Raw genomic sequence first — 14782 nt, forward strand, 5'->3', positions numbered from 1 at the left:
GACCTGGGGTGCTGCCCTGGAGAGGGACACTGTATCCTGGTCCTTACGCATTCTCTGACTCTGCTGAGGGGACCGAGCCCCCGTGAACCTGACTCGGTTACTTCTCAGGATCGGGACCGTTCCCTCTCCACGTGCGATAGACCATTGGAGGGAAATTCATCAGAACCCCTTTCAGACAAACTGCGCAGCACTGATGCTTTCCTTATTAGCCCTCTTGTTGGGTTTTTTTTTTTTTTTCTCCCAGCACACCAAAGGCTGGCCTCCGGGGAGCAAGACCATTTAAAATATCATGGCAAAAAAATGTACATGGGGAAAGAGGCATCTGAGTACAAGGAGGTGCTTGATGTGAAAAAGGACATAATGTGCTTTTTTAAAAAAAAGAAGAAGAAAAAATAGAGATAGGACGACACTTTTGATACAAAGGTTATTTTTATAATACTTGCATTTTTATCAGTTGACGTGTTTTCACAGGGAGCCCTGACTGAAGTCACAAAAATTACGACTCGGGCACCCGAGCTCCTTATCTGACAAATGCAATGAGAACGGGCTTGTTCTTATCAGTGAGATCAGATTTCAGAAATGAACACTGAGGACCGCGGTGTTGGCTCTGCGCACAGATAACCTTGCAGGCACGAACTCCCAAACCAGAATAAAAGAATCGTCTGTGAAATAATGGGCCCGGAAACATGGCCTCGTCACACTGTAATAGACAGTGGTGGGCGGGGGGTGAGGTGGAATCAAAAGGGGGGAAAAAACTCATTTCATCTCAGTTAATGGCAGGGAAACGAAGGCAGAGGAGGACTTTCTCTGGAGCGGAGCTGGTGCGACAAAGCCCGGGTTTTCGCCGTGTCATGCACCATTTGCCGATGCACCAGGGCCCTTTTCAGGAGCGCAGAAGCCATTATTATAATGTGAAAAAGGTGGAAAGAAATACTCCTTCTGGACACTGGAAGGGCAAATGAGGTGCAAGCCTATTTTTCTTTCTTTCTCTTTTTCTCTTAGTCTCTCTCCTTTTCCTTTACAAACAGACAAGGTTCAAGTCCCCCACCCCACCCCGTGGAAAGGGCACCAAGGAGCTCAATCTGCCCTTTGAGAAACAGCTTGTCTTGGCCCCCCGAACAGCACCTTTTGTGACTTAGCTGGCTGGAAAGGAGCACAAGTATGTCCTGATCGCAGCGTCTCCCTGCTCACTTTATTTCTGACTAAGAGAAAGCTCTTAGGAAGAAAGAGGGACAGAGGTATCTCGGAGCACGTGGCCAGCCTCAGCTCTGCCTGACTTCTTCTCTGTAACCCACCCTGCAGAAGGGTGCATGTGGCCAGGGCACAGAATGAGAAGATGAAAAGAAAGGTTTCCTTTACTTTACATATTTATTTTTTATTTTTTGTGGTCTTCAGCTGTAATAGAGAATGACTCCTGAACACTGCTGGATGGCCATCCAAGCTCTTTGTAAATTACAGAACCCAAGTTAGGTCTTAGAGGCTGATTAAAATGAGTTTCCCCCCCTCCCCACCCCCTACAACTGAGACATAAATATGGTTGTTGCTGTCCTAAAGAAAAAAAAGAATTGAAAATGATAAAGTTCCAACCTGGCTTGTTCCTATGTGGTTTATGGGGACAGCAAGATTGCATACAGAGCCAGCATTTGCTTCTCAGGACTGCTAAAGTGTGAAGAACAGCACTGACATCCCAGTCTTCAATAAATCACTATAAAAATGTTTATGAACCCTGCAATTTACTGTCTTTTAAATGCAAATTGAAAGGGGCACCATTGCAAGTGTAAAGGAGATCCGAGGTGGCCTGCAGGAATTATAAGATGTTGCAGTGGGTTTGGAGGATTGTGTGATCTTAAACGGGACCATTTCCAAGTGATGTTTGCATTTATACCTCTCTGACAGTCGGGTTAATTTATTAACGAGCTTGCTGTGGATTTGCAGGGAGGGTGGAGGCTGGCTCCCTTAAACAGGGACTTTGAGCAAATGACATTTTTCATTTTACCGAAGGAAGAGGGAACTGGTGATGCAAAACGAGATCCCAAAAGTAGTTTGGACAAAGTAAGATGAGAACATGGCCCTTTTAGGGGAAATCCGCTCCTGCTTAGCTTGTTTTGTTTTCTGTTTTTAAGAAAACTCTCATCTTCCTTAAATAAAATCTCCATTTGAAGATGTTGAAAACTTGTGGTTAGAGGAGGGAAACTTGAAAAGGGTGGACTTGAGCCATCCTGTGGTGATATGATAGACCCATTTATAGCCAAATGCTCCCTAGAAGGTAGAGCTCACTTTATGGTTTGGGTACCACATGGATGGTTTTTCTGCCTTCTTACTTAGCAAGTGCCAGGCAGAAAAATGAAGCAGAAAGACTGTGACAGAGCTCTAGTCCAGGCTGGCCTCTTCTGAGTCCCGTTACGCTGTTCCTGATTTTAGGTTACATTTGACCCCTGGCTTCCCCACCTGTAAAACTTCCGCTGAGTCTGCAAGGAGCTGATGCATATGTCAAGTACTTAGCACGGGACCGGAGGATCCCACGGGCCAGGATCCGTAATTATCAGCTCTATTTTCCCTTTCTGCTGCTCCCCACACCTGCCTGTCTTCCCTAATGAACTTGGGAGAAGAGAGGATTCAGAGACTGTGGTCGGTTTACATCGCTGTATGGACGAGAATTAAGATTGCATTGATACAGGGAGACGCTAGTGTGTATCACACCGCACTCCCCCCCACCCAACCCGCCGCCCCCGCCATGCGAATCAGGCCAGCAGGGACAGGCACAGTGAAAGAAAAAAACAGCCCATGAAAACAGGTTGCTCTGCAATTCTGCCCACAGTTCCCTTCCCGTTGCTCACCTGCCTCGTGTGGAAAAACGCCCAAAGTAGGCCGTGTTTCTAGAGCCACTGCTTGCAGAACACTCCCCCAGCTTGCAGCATACTCCGCAGAGCCACGTCCTCACTCGCTGCTCCTGCAAAAAAAAAAAAAGCATTTTGCTTGTTTTCAAACACCAGCCTCTCATGCGGGTGGGGGGGCCAGGCGTGGATCTGTTCTTGGCAGCCCCCGCTCCAGCGTGCGTCCCTGGCAAGGCCTGCCTGCCGACAGCGTGGCCATGGAGCGGGCTGTCGGATCCGTAGTCATTACGCCATCTGCTTCTCCCGTCTTCTGCTCTTCAGCACAGGCATATGTTCTCGGGGTTTGTGTGCGTGTATATGTGTGTCGGGCGGGGCGCTTTCTTCTGGGGGAGGAGAAGGAGGGGGTCACCCATCCCTGCCTGCCTTCCCAGAGACCCCCAACCCAAACTGAAATGAAATTTTAAATGATTGCAAAGTGAGTGCTCTTAGCAGGACATTTTCTTGGGGGGAGGGGGGCAGTTGTCATCTCCTGAAAATCATCCCAGTATCCCAGTATCAGTTTGGGAGAAAATGTAGCTTTTGTGTATATAGATAATGCATGAGGTGTGTGACTAACTTCTGTTTCCTTTCTGATCTTGATCACCTTCAACAGAATTTAAAAAAGAAATGAGTTCACTGTTATCTCTGTATATCATATGGGCCCCACCTCCCCATTCCAGATTTATGTTTTATTTTTAGACTTTCACAATCCTCCGTTCTTTCTTGATTTCGGCTGAAGAGTAGTGTGGTGCCTATACAATGGACTCGTGCTACTGATCACACACTCAGCCTAACGGACGGTGGATTTGCACCAGATTTATGTCTTCCCACCCCCGCCCCCATCCCTCTTAGACCCTTTTCTATCTGTTATTCCCCTCGAAGGAAATACTCAGTCTGGTTTGTGGGAAGATAGCAATCATAAGGTCAGCCGGGCACGGGGTAGAAACCGGAATAGATTTTCTATGCAGATTTCATGCTGCCTTCCTGAAAATTTCTGAATATTTTGCAGCCTAATGTTTATGAGCATCCAAAATTCTTTAGGAAAAATTGGCACGATGCAAGTCAAACGGGGACATTTTCCTTTTGTGTTTGTGTCCCACGATGTGTGGACACGCACGTCCGCTCTCCCCTTCTCATTCCAAGTGCTGAAACCCCTCTGCCTTCTGCCCTGAAGTCTGAGCTTCTCTTGTGAAGGATCCGCGGATGTTCGTGCCTTGTCCTTAGGTCCAAAGCAGAGTCCACTCTGCACGGAAGGTGCTGCATGTGTGTTTGTGGAATTGAACAACTCTGTGACATGGAAGATTTCTGATGAAGGACTGAGACAAATATATAGAAATAGAGGTGCTTAAGCACGGTGGTTAATCCCTGGAGTCATTTTGAGTTCAAATCTTGGCTCTACTACAAAAATCCAGGTGCTGTTAAGACGAGTTAATTTAGTTAAGCCTTAGTTTCTCAGTATGTACAATGGGTATATTAATAATACCTCCTCCCTGCAGAATTTGTGATAAGATTTAGATGACCTGATGGGACAGGAAAGTGCCTAGAGCAGTGCTTGGCATTAGTGAAGGGCTCTTTGTTATCCATAAAGCTTGTCAACCTCTGCCTTGAAATGCTTCCATTGAAGGCCCACTTGAAGGCACTAATCTGACCATTAACCTCAGGGTGTATCTCTGAAGTTCTCTCCTGTTAGCATCCGTGAAGTCTGTGCACATCTCGAGGACCCCCTTGGGCAGGAAGCAGTGAGGCTTTGCCATTGCCTCTGCATAAAGAAACATCCGAAGTGCCAGTGAACAAAATCTACAGGGGTAGGTACCAACAGCTTGAAAGGAAATCCCAGAGATCTGATGCCAGCACCTTCTAGAAACCAGATGGTTGCTGGGTGGAGGGCCAAGCGGGTATAGCAACATTCCAGAAGTGGAAAGCAGAAGTAGGTTTGCTCAGCACAGTCGTAGCGCCAACTCGATAGCCCAGCGCCAGTGGGTTTTGTTTTTATAATGGATTCTTCTAAGAAGGCCTGCATCCCCCTTGCTTTTGATGGCACAGATGACAGTGTATGGAGAAACGTGGGCATCAGTGATGAAGAGTTAAAATGTTATTCGGGGGAGAGAGATTCTTAATACTGTGAAGACATTTGAGTAATGCCCAATGTTTTCCTCGCTTTTACTTTTTACTGTATGCAGAAGGGTTATCTATGACAAAAATATCTAATTAAACCTCAAAGAGTTCTTTAAAAATAAAAGAAGTATAAAATAAGGGAGTCTAAGCAATAGGAAAGTATTGTGCCATATTTTAACTGACATTCTTTGTTTTATTAGTGCAAAATAATCTTAGATTCAGTACAAAACAGTATCGTATCCCCTGATAGAGATATTTAAAGGAATTCTTCGTACTTCGGGGCTGAAGGCCAAAATCCTTCCAGTGGATCCCCACCGCACCCCCGGAGTTTGACCCTGCTCACCCCTCCAGCTCCATTCCAGTTCCCTGCACCCCCACTTCCTCGGTTTCTCGGCTACCTCCACACTGGCACGCCATCAACACCTACCTCACAAGATCCCGCCACTGTCAAATATTCTTCCTCCTTGTCGCTCTTTAGACCCCATCGAACAGTGGCTCCAAAGACGTCCACCTCCTAATCGCTACAGCCTGTGGATGTGTTAGGTCACAGAGCAAACGGAGCATTAAGGTTGCAGAGGGAACTGAAACTGCGGATCAGCACACCGTAAAATTGAGAGAATATCTTGCATGATCCAGGTGGGCCTGCTATCATCACAGGTTTCCTTAATGGGGGCAAAGGGAGGCCGAAGAGTCACGACCAGAGCGAAACAGCAGAGGGAAAAGGCTCGGTTGGCATCTTTAAAGATGGAGGAAGGGGCCACAAGCTGAGGGATGCAGTGGCCTCTGGAAACAGAAAGACAAGGAAAGAAATCATCCCCCAGGGCTTCCAGAAAGGAGTGCAGTCCTGCCGACACCTTGATTTTAGCCCAGCGAGACCCACTTTAGACCTCTGAACTCCAGAAGTACAACAAAGTAAATTTGCATAGTTTTAAGCCATTCAGTTCAGTTTAGTCGCTCAGTCATGTCCAACTCTTTGCAACCCCATGAATCGCAGCACGCCAGGCCTCCCTGTCCATCACCAACTCCCAGAGTTCACTCAAACTCATGTCCATCGAGTCGGTAATGCCATCCAGCCATCTCATCCTCTGTTGTCCCCTTCTCTTCTTGCCCCCAATCCCTGCCAGCATCAGAGTCTTTTCCAATGAGTCAACTCTTCGCATGAGGTGGCCAAAGTACTGGAGTTTCAGCTTTAGCATCAGTCCTTCCAAAGAACACCCAGGACCGATCTCCTTCAGAATGGACTGGTTGGATCTCCTTGCAGTCCAAGGGACTCTCAAGAGTCTTCTCCAACACCACAGTTCAAAAGCATCAATTCTTCGGCTCTCAGCTTTCTTCACAGTCCAACTCTCACATCCATACATGACCACAGGAAAAACCATAGCCTTGACTAGACAGACCTTTGTTGGCAAAGTAATGTCTCTGCTTTTGAATATGTTATCTAGGTTGGTCATAACTTTCCTTCCAAGGAGTAAGCATCTTTAATTTCATGGCTGCGATCAGCATCTGCAGTGATTCTGGAGCCCCCCGAAATAAAGTCAGCCACTGTTTCCACTGTTTCCCCATCTATTTCCCATGAAGTGATGGGACTGGATGCCATGATCTTCGTTTTCTGAATGTTGAGCTTTAAGCCAACTTTTTCACTGTCCTCTTTCACTTTCATGAAGATGCTTTTTAATTCCTCTTCACTTTCTGCCATAAGGGTGGTGTTATCTGCATATCTGAGGTTATTGATATTTATCCCGGCAATCTTGATTCCAGCTTGTGCTTCTTTCAGCCATTAAGTTTGGAGTAATTTGTTACAGCAGCTGCCAGGAACTCATACACCTTCTACAAACCTTTCTCGGAGATTCCTCTCCAGCCCCACCACGGGCTCTCAGAGCACCCAGCGTCACTCCTCCATTGCACTGCCACCTTTCATCATTGTGCACTTATTTGGGTGATTATTTCCTTGATGCCCACCTCCCCATCCGCCTGTCACCCCCGGAAGAGCAGGCATTGTTTGTCTGTCACTGTTGTTGCCGCGGCAGCTCAGGACCCACCACTGCCCTGGGAGGAACTCAGTGTCTGAGGAATGAATGAATGAGTGAAGGAGTCAGTGACTCCATGAATACGGTGATTAATTCACCCACAGGAGAAAGAAGGACTAGCCTCAATCAGATTTAATTAAGCTATCCCCCATCCGGTGCCAGCCAGGGAACAGCAATTTCATCTGGGTGACGAACATCTGAACAAGGAGCGAAGGTGAAGTCCCTGACCCAGTCTGGTTAGACACAGGCCGGCAGCGTGGCCTCCCCTCCCAGGACAGAGGCCTTCCCCACCACACACAAATCCAGCGCCCCCCTCCCCAACCACCCCCCATCTCAGCAGGGGGAATCAGGCTGAATATTTCTTTAAGGCATGCTGTTGAGTTTCTTCTGGTGGAGTGAAGGATTTGTAGCAAAACCCAGCATGTAACTTGAGTGTTCTGCGGAGCCAGATACCGGTGCCAAGCTAAATTTGTGTGTGCAGCTTCTGTTTAAGGCAATTATATAGTGTGTAATACCCAGTAGAGAAATTAAGTCCAAGTACATTTTGCCCATAGAGATTATCCTCTCAGTTGGATTTATTTTAAACAAGTTTTGCTCCTTATACATTAAGGTGCATGCAATAAATCACTTATGTAATAAACTGCACTATATTACGTGGGGGGGAAAAAAGAGCCAAGGGCGGGGTGGGGGTAGACTTCAGAGGGAGCCAGACCTCAGGCCCACGGAGGGAGGGGAGAGGGGAGGCAGTGTGGCGGGCGGGGGTGGCCGTGCAGCGGGAGGTTGGAACCGGTACAAACAGCAGCCTCTCCGCCGCGGAGCTCGGGATGCGGCTGCAGGGAGTTGCTTATGTAATAACTGCAGAAAGAGTTACAGGATTGCCTCGTAGAACAGCCTCCTGGCCTGTGTTAATTACCAGCAGTCTACAGTGAGGCTGGAGGCGGGAAACAAAAGCGATGTAAGATTTTATTAAAGATGAGAAAATGGGGGGTGGGTGTGCTCTTGGGGAACCACCGACTCAGGCGATAGACATGGGTAGTCACGATAAATAGCAGGCATAATAATCCAGGAACAAATACAGGATGCCCAGCACAATTTGAATCTCAGATGGACAGAGACTTCTGGTGTGAGCCTATCCTCCGGAATATTTGGGATGTACCAAACTAAGACATCATTCGCTGTCGATCTGGAATTCACGTGTCGTCGGGCATCTTGTATTTTTCATTTTTAATTGTTAAAATGTATTTCTTTCTGGCTGCACTGGGTCTTCGTTGCTGCGTGGGCTTTGCTCTAGTTGCTGTGAGTGGGGGCTACTCTCGCGTGGCGGTATGTGGGCCTCTCATTGCAGACGCTTCTCTTGCAGCAGAGCACGGGCTCCGGAGTGCAGGCTTAGTAGGTGTGGTGAACGGGCTTAGTTGCTCCGCTGCATGCCGGATCTTCCCGGACCAGGGATCAAACCTGCATCTCCTGCGTCTCCTGCATTGGCAGGCTGATTCTTTACCATTGAGCCACCAGGGAAGCCCCCGTCTTGTATTTTTACTTGCTAAATCTGACAACTCTTGCCACAGCAGAATTACCAATGACCACTGTTATTAGATCCATTACTCCACACTCTCATTTTGTCAAGGGCTTCAAGGACGTTGTCTCCTTTAACCTGCACAAGCAAACTACGGCAGCACTGTGTTTATTCCCATTTCGTGGAGGAGTAAACTGAGGTTTATAAAGGTTCAACTACCTGCCTGGCCTTTCACTCCATCTGTAAAGGGAGGATCCAGGCTTCACACCAAAGCCTGTCTGACTCCAAAAATTCGTGCTCACATTCACTAACTTCTCCAACCTCTTCTGGTTGCTGATTTGGAAAAAGAACTCCAAGATGAAACATGCTGAAGGAGGCTGTCCGTTCTCCTCAATGCAGATACGCACTCGAGCTCAGAAATCCAGGCTGTTTAGGAAAGAAAAATGATAGTGCTCGGAAAACCATTTAGAAACTTCCTGGCACGCACGCCTGGCTTGCCACGGGGTCTGTGCCATGGGGCCCTGATGCCCACGTCAGGAACAAGACAACCCAGACCCCACTGTTTCCCAACCGGAGAGCCTCCTGCAAGAACCCTCCTCGCTGGAGAGCAAAGAACAGCCACCCCGCACAACATGTTTGCCATCTTCTCACTTTGAGAGCCCAATAAAGCTCAGTAAGAATCAGACGTGGATAAGCTGCTGGTAATTTATGATTTAAGGCAGCATTGTGTAAAAATAGGCAATGAAACTGAAAGGCAATCAAACTCTATTGTCACATGGAGCGAGAGGCAAGAGGGACGTGATCTACCATTTGCCGTCAGCCTGCTCCATGCCTGAAACCTCACGTGTGTATCTCATTTCACCCTCCTGGTTGTCAGCAGTGGGGCCTTGCTCATGTGTCTCTTCCTAAGACACAAAGTACCCCCACAGTCTGCCGTGGGAACAGTGACTCTTTCAAGAGAGCTCCTGATTTTCTGAGTCAGGACTCTGCGTAGGACTTGGCCGGCTGGATCTCCTGTTCCACGTGGCCGTGGCTGGGATTCATGCAGTGGTGTTCTGTCGGAGAGAGGGCTGTTCTGGGGGGTCTAAGATGGCTTTTCCCACATGCCCAGTGGCTTGTAGGGCTCAGCCGGGCTCTGGCATGGTAGTCTCAGCGTGGTTGCACTCCCATAAAGCAGCTCTGCAGCAAAAGGGCAGAAGCCCCTTGGTTTTTCTGAGCCAGCCCCAGTGTCATAGGGCATCAAGTCCGCTTGCACCAGGGGAGCAGTCCCCCACCACCCGATTCACAGGCAAGAGCGTAGACTCTGCCTCTGGACAAAAGGAGGACGGGAGAACCTGGAACAGATATTAGAGCTGTCATGGGCCTTCGCTCTTGTCTCCGCCGCCCCCCCTTTTTAAAAATATTATTTATTGTTTATCGGCATGCTGGGTCTTTGTTGCTGTGCTGGCTTTTCTCTAGTTACAGCAAGTAAGACGACTCTATAGCTGCGTTGCGGTGCGTGGGCTTTTCATCGTGGTGGCTTCTCTCCTTGCAGAGCGCAGGCTCTGGGCACGTGGGCTCAGTAGTTTGGTGCACAGGCTCAGTTGCCCTGCAGCATGTGGGATCTTCCCAAACCGGAGATCGAACCTGTGTCTCCTGCACCATCAGGTAGATTCTTAGTCACTGGACCACCAGGGAAGTCTTGCTTCTCCATTTGTCAAGTGAATTATTCCCCCAGACCTCTGTGTGGCCCAGTCCTCCTTACCCGCTAGGTCTCTTTCACGTGTCAGCTCTTCAAAGAGCTGCCCATTCTACAGCACCACCCCTCCCCCTCCTGTATGACTGTGCATCCCTGACCCCCCTCTGCCATAATCTACCCACAGCAGACGGCCCCTAGGGGCGTGGGCCCTGATTTGTTCAGCTTGCTCACGGCTGTTGCCCAGTGCCCGCGTAGAGCCGCGTCACGCACGTAGGTGACTCTGCGTGTGGAACTATCACGTGAGTAAGGATGCCCGGCAGTACCGGCCACTGGCTCAGGATTGGTGGACGCCACCTCCTCCAGGGAGAATTCCTGGGATAACAGAGAATCCATTCATGTCTACCAGGCAGACTTGAATCATTCTTATTTTCCCTTGGCCCAGGAGTAAGGAGCAGAGCTGAAGAGTAGGTGGGAGACAGAAAAAGTGGCGGTCAGAGGCAGACCCCGTTAGTGTCGGCCCCGCCAGCAGGGTCTGCGGTTCCCATTATAGCCTTGGTGGGCGAGGCCGCCGTGTGACTGTGGGCGCACAGCAGCGCTCAGGAGCCCCCGCGCACGCACATTCCTCATCCCTCTTCAATGGCCTTTTGAAGCCCATATGTTCCGTCCACCCCGACTTCTGTTTATACTGGTGCAGAGTGAGGGCTGCTCAGATTCTAGGAGTTTCATGGGAAGGAATTAAATGTGTTTGGAAAATACTTGAAAGTCCAGCTGTGTGTGTTTTAGTTTTATATTTAGCCTTAAATTAGAGACTCCATACACCTCAAGTCATAAAAAGGCACTGCAGGGGCTTACTTCTCTTCCAGTTCACTGGGGCCACGCACCTAGGTGAGATCTGAGTCTTTGTAGTTTTTTTTTTCTTCATTGTTTAATTCCAGGGTTTACTTCTGGCCTTCATGCTTTTAGAGGTCTCCTCGTGTGTTTCAGAAGGAAGTAACTGCTGTTGTTTTCGCTTGAATGTAGTAAAAGAAAAGGGAGGTGGAGAAAAATGTTTAAAGAAAAGAAAAAGAAAACAAAAAAGAAGGAAATGGAGGTGGGTGGGCAAGAAGGAGGAAGCAGCGTAAACCTGGACACTTTGGTGCCAGACCCTTTGCTGGGCACGTGGGCACGTTAACCCTCAGCACCCCCTTGGAACAGGGGAACTGAGCCTTGGCCGGGCTGGGAAGCTGCCTGCCCTTCTCTGAGGCTCACTCTTGGCTCTCAGCATCACCTTACTCTCTGCCTGTGGGCCTGAGGCTTCCTGGCCCCCCTCACCCCTTCCCCCAGCTAAAGTCCCCAGGAGCCAGTCTCGGGCCCGAGTCCACGGCTACTTTGCTGAGCCTTGGGAGGTGAAGGAACGCCTGCTTCCCCAGCATCATTTCCTACCCACCCAAGGGCAGAGGCACAAGAGCCAAGCTCGCCTGTGGCCACAGGCAGTGGTCTCACGTTGGAGTGTCCCGGCAAGCTGTAGCAGAGTGCCGCGAAGTCACAGGCTGAGAACCGCAGACACACGTCACCTCACGCCCTGGGGGCCTTGCTCTCTCTGCAGGACCTCGCTCTCCCTGAAATCCTGGGGGAAATTCCTCCCCTTTCCTTTCTAGCTCCTGGCATTTCCTGGCACCCTTTGGCCTTTTTTGGTGCACAGGCAGTTCACCCCAAATACTCGTGGGGCTCTGTGTTAGTCTTCTGTTGCTGCTGTAATTAACTGTCACAAACCTAGGACCTCCGACAAGCCGGATTTGTGATCGTACAGCTCTGTATAAGGCAGAAGCCCAACATGAGCCTCTGTGGGCTGAGATTGGGGTGCGGTCAGGGCTGTGTCCCCCCCGGAGGCTCTTGGTAAGAACCTGTTCCCCTGTCCTTTCTACCTCCTAGAGGCCTCTCACTGGACTCAGGGCCCCCTCTGTCCACCTTCAAAGCCAGTGACATCAGGCCAAGCCCTGCAAACCCTGACGTCCTTCTGACTCTCTGTTCAGACTCCTTCTTCCGCTCTTGAGGACCTTTATGATTCCATCAGATCCTCTGGATAACCCAGGCTAATCTTCCCATTTTAACGTCAGCAGTCCACTTGTCACACGTCAGGCTCCGTGCTGAGCAAAGAGGACACCGCAGTAAATGACTCAGACAAGGCCCTATGCTCACAGAACTTACACGCTGCTGAGCGTGAAGGGCAAAGGAGAAGTCGGCGGGCACATCCCAGGAAGTGCCAGCGGCGTGGGCGAAACTAGCAAGGCAGTGTGAGGGAGAATAACAATGGGGAGGGCTCACAGAACCAGAATAAAGGCGAGCACCCCGAGGAATCCGAGAGCTCAATAAAGGGCCGTCGTGTCCGCTGGGGAAGGGCGTTCCACACGAAAGGGCCAGAAAACGGTGGCTCTGAGGCCTTCAGAATAACCACTGGCTGCTTTCCACTGTCTCTCTTGGAGAAGGCGAGCCAGGATGGTGGTCAGTGGCTGTTGCAGTGATCCAGGGGAGAGATGACAAGGGCGGGCTGAATCATAGACCCCAAGGGTATCCGTGTGCTGATCCCCGGGTTGCATGAACGTCTCCTTATACGGCAGAAGGGGATCTGTTAATGTGAGTCAGTTAAGGATCTTGAGATGAGGAGTGACGGGTGGTTGGGAGTGGGATGAAGTCATCACAAGGGTCCTTACAGCAGAGGCAGAGGGAGCTTTGACTACGGAATTAGGAAACGTGGTGATGGAACCGAAAGGCTGGAGTGACAGAGGGAAGGAGTCATGAGCCCAGGAGTACAGGCGGCCTCTGTAAACCGGGGAGGCAAAGGAACCGATTCTCCCCAAGAACGCCCAGCAGGACCCAGCCCTGCGCACACTGCGACGTCAGCCCGGCACACCTGATTTTGGCCTCCTGGCCTCCAGAAGCTGAAGAGGATAACTTTGTGGTCTTTCAAACCACTGAGTTTGTGTACTCCGTGACGGCAGCAGTAGGGAACTCGTGTGTCTTGCCAAGGGTGCGCTGTCAGATGGAGAGGAGGGACCCAGTTCAGGAGATCTTTGGGATTCAGTATTGGCAGGGCTTGGTCCCCGTGGGGTGGGGTGAGGAGAGGGGCAGAGGACTCAGGGTGAATCGGAGGTCCCTAACTTGCGTGCCTGAAAGGAGGACAGTGTTGCTGACTGAGATAGGAAGGAGAAGCGGAGGGAGCAAGGAGAGGAGAGTTTGGGGTGTGTCGAGATTGAGCTGAGGGCAACGCCCAGCAGGTGCCTGAGATGTGGTTCTGGAGTTCAGCAAATTTGGGCTGAAGATCCAGCATCAGGCTGGGGTCCTGAAACACTGTAACATGAATGCGTGAATGAATGAATGAGTGAATTCCTTGGACTGAGGGCCCCGTTTCTTTGCTGGCTAGTGGCTGGGCACTGCTCTCAGCCCCTCCAGCCTGTTCTCAGGTCCTTGCCACGTGGCTCCGTCATAGAGGCTATCACAACATGACTGTTCACTCCTTCAGGCCCACAGGGACGTCTTAATCTCTGTCTTCAGGGAGGGCTCAGTCGCTTTTCAGGGGTCACCTGATTAGGTCTGGCCCGCCCAAGATCATCTCCCATTGGATGAACACCAAGCTCACTGCTTCAGGACCTTAATTCCATGTGTGAAATCCATCCACCTCCATTGGACAGCATAACTACAGCCTTGGGAGCTGGCTGTCCCCTATTTCTGGGTCTTAGCCACTCCACAGTTGAGAGAATTGTAAGGGTGTCTGTTGTAGGAGGTGGGAATCTAGGGGAGCCTTTTAGAATCCTGTCTCCCACAGTCTGTGATATTCACACATCACAGATGTTGAAACTGAGACTCAGAAGCTTAGTGCAACTTGCCCAAGGCCACTGACGGACAGCTGGGCTTCAGGTCCAGGGCCATGATGCTTGCAGCATCAGGCTGGACCTCCCCTCCCCTTCCTCTTTCCCCCTCCCCTCTCCCCCTCCCCACTCCCTCATCCTCCACTTGAAGGCAGTGACCTTGCTGTTCACCACCTCCAGAGGAGTGCAGGTCACCGCACCTGTCCCAGGCTTTGTCCTCCAGCCTCTAGAGCTTCCACCTGCATCCGGAGACTAGAAGGGAACTGAACTGGTGCCAGGGCCTTTAAATGGAGCCACGCTGGTGTAATGAGCAGCACGTGCACAGAGGGGCAAGCTAAAAATGTCCCCGACCTTCTGAAAAACAAAACAAAAAAGGTACGGCTAGGCCAGGTATCGAGTCAGCTCCGTGACGTTAATGCAGTTATCCTGGTTCAGGGTCAGATTTGTTCACCATTAAGCCTGTTTTAACTTGATTGCCGACAAGTCTTGTATTATTTAGAGGAATTGACGGAGCTGGCTGGGGGAGGTGACACAGAGGCCACCTCGATCTTGGGGACTTAGTAGGTGATCACGGTGGCTGCGCAGTAGTGATCACTCTGTGGGCTCCTTGCAGCTATTTCATGAAACCAGGAATATGATGCGAATGTCGCGCACTGGAACACTGTGAATGGTTTGAGCTGTCTAGCCTCCAAGATTGTCCTGTTTTTTGTAGCTGAATGTGGGGCTTGTGG

At 50.1% G+C, this 14782-nt stretch overlaps 1 protein-coding gene across 2 annotated transcripts in view; it reads left to right on the forward strand.

Annotated features, from left to right (window-relative positions):
* The window catches only part of WWOX (WW domain containing oxidoreductase), a 930720-nt gene that overhangs the window by 741024 nt on the left and 174914 nt on the right, over positions 1 to 14782 (forward strand).

The sequence above is a fragment of the Bos taurus genome, chromosome 18 (assembly GCF_002263795.3).
Source record: "Bos taurus isolate L1 Dominette 01449 registration number 42190680 breed Hereford chromosome 18, ARS-UCD2.0, whole genome shotgun sequence".
NCBI lineage: Eukaryota > Metazoa > Chordata > Mammalia > Artiodactyla > Bovidae > Bos > Bos taurus.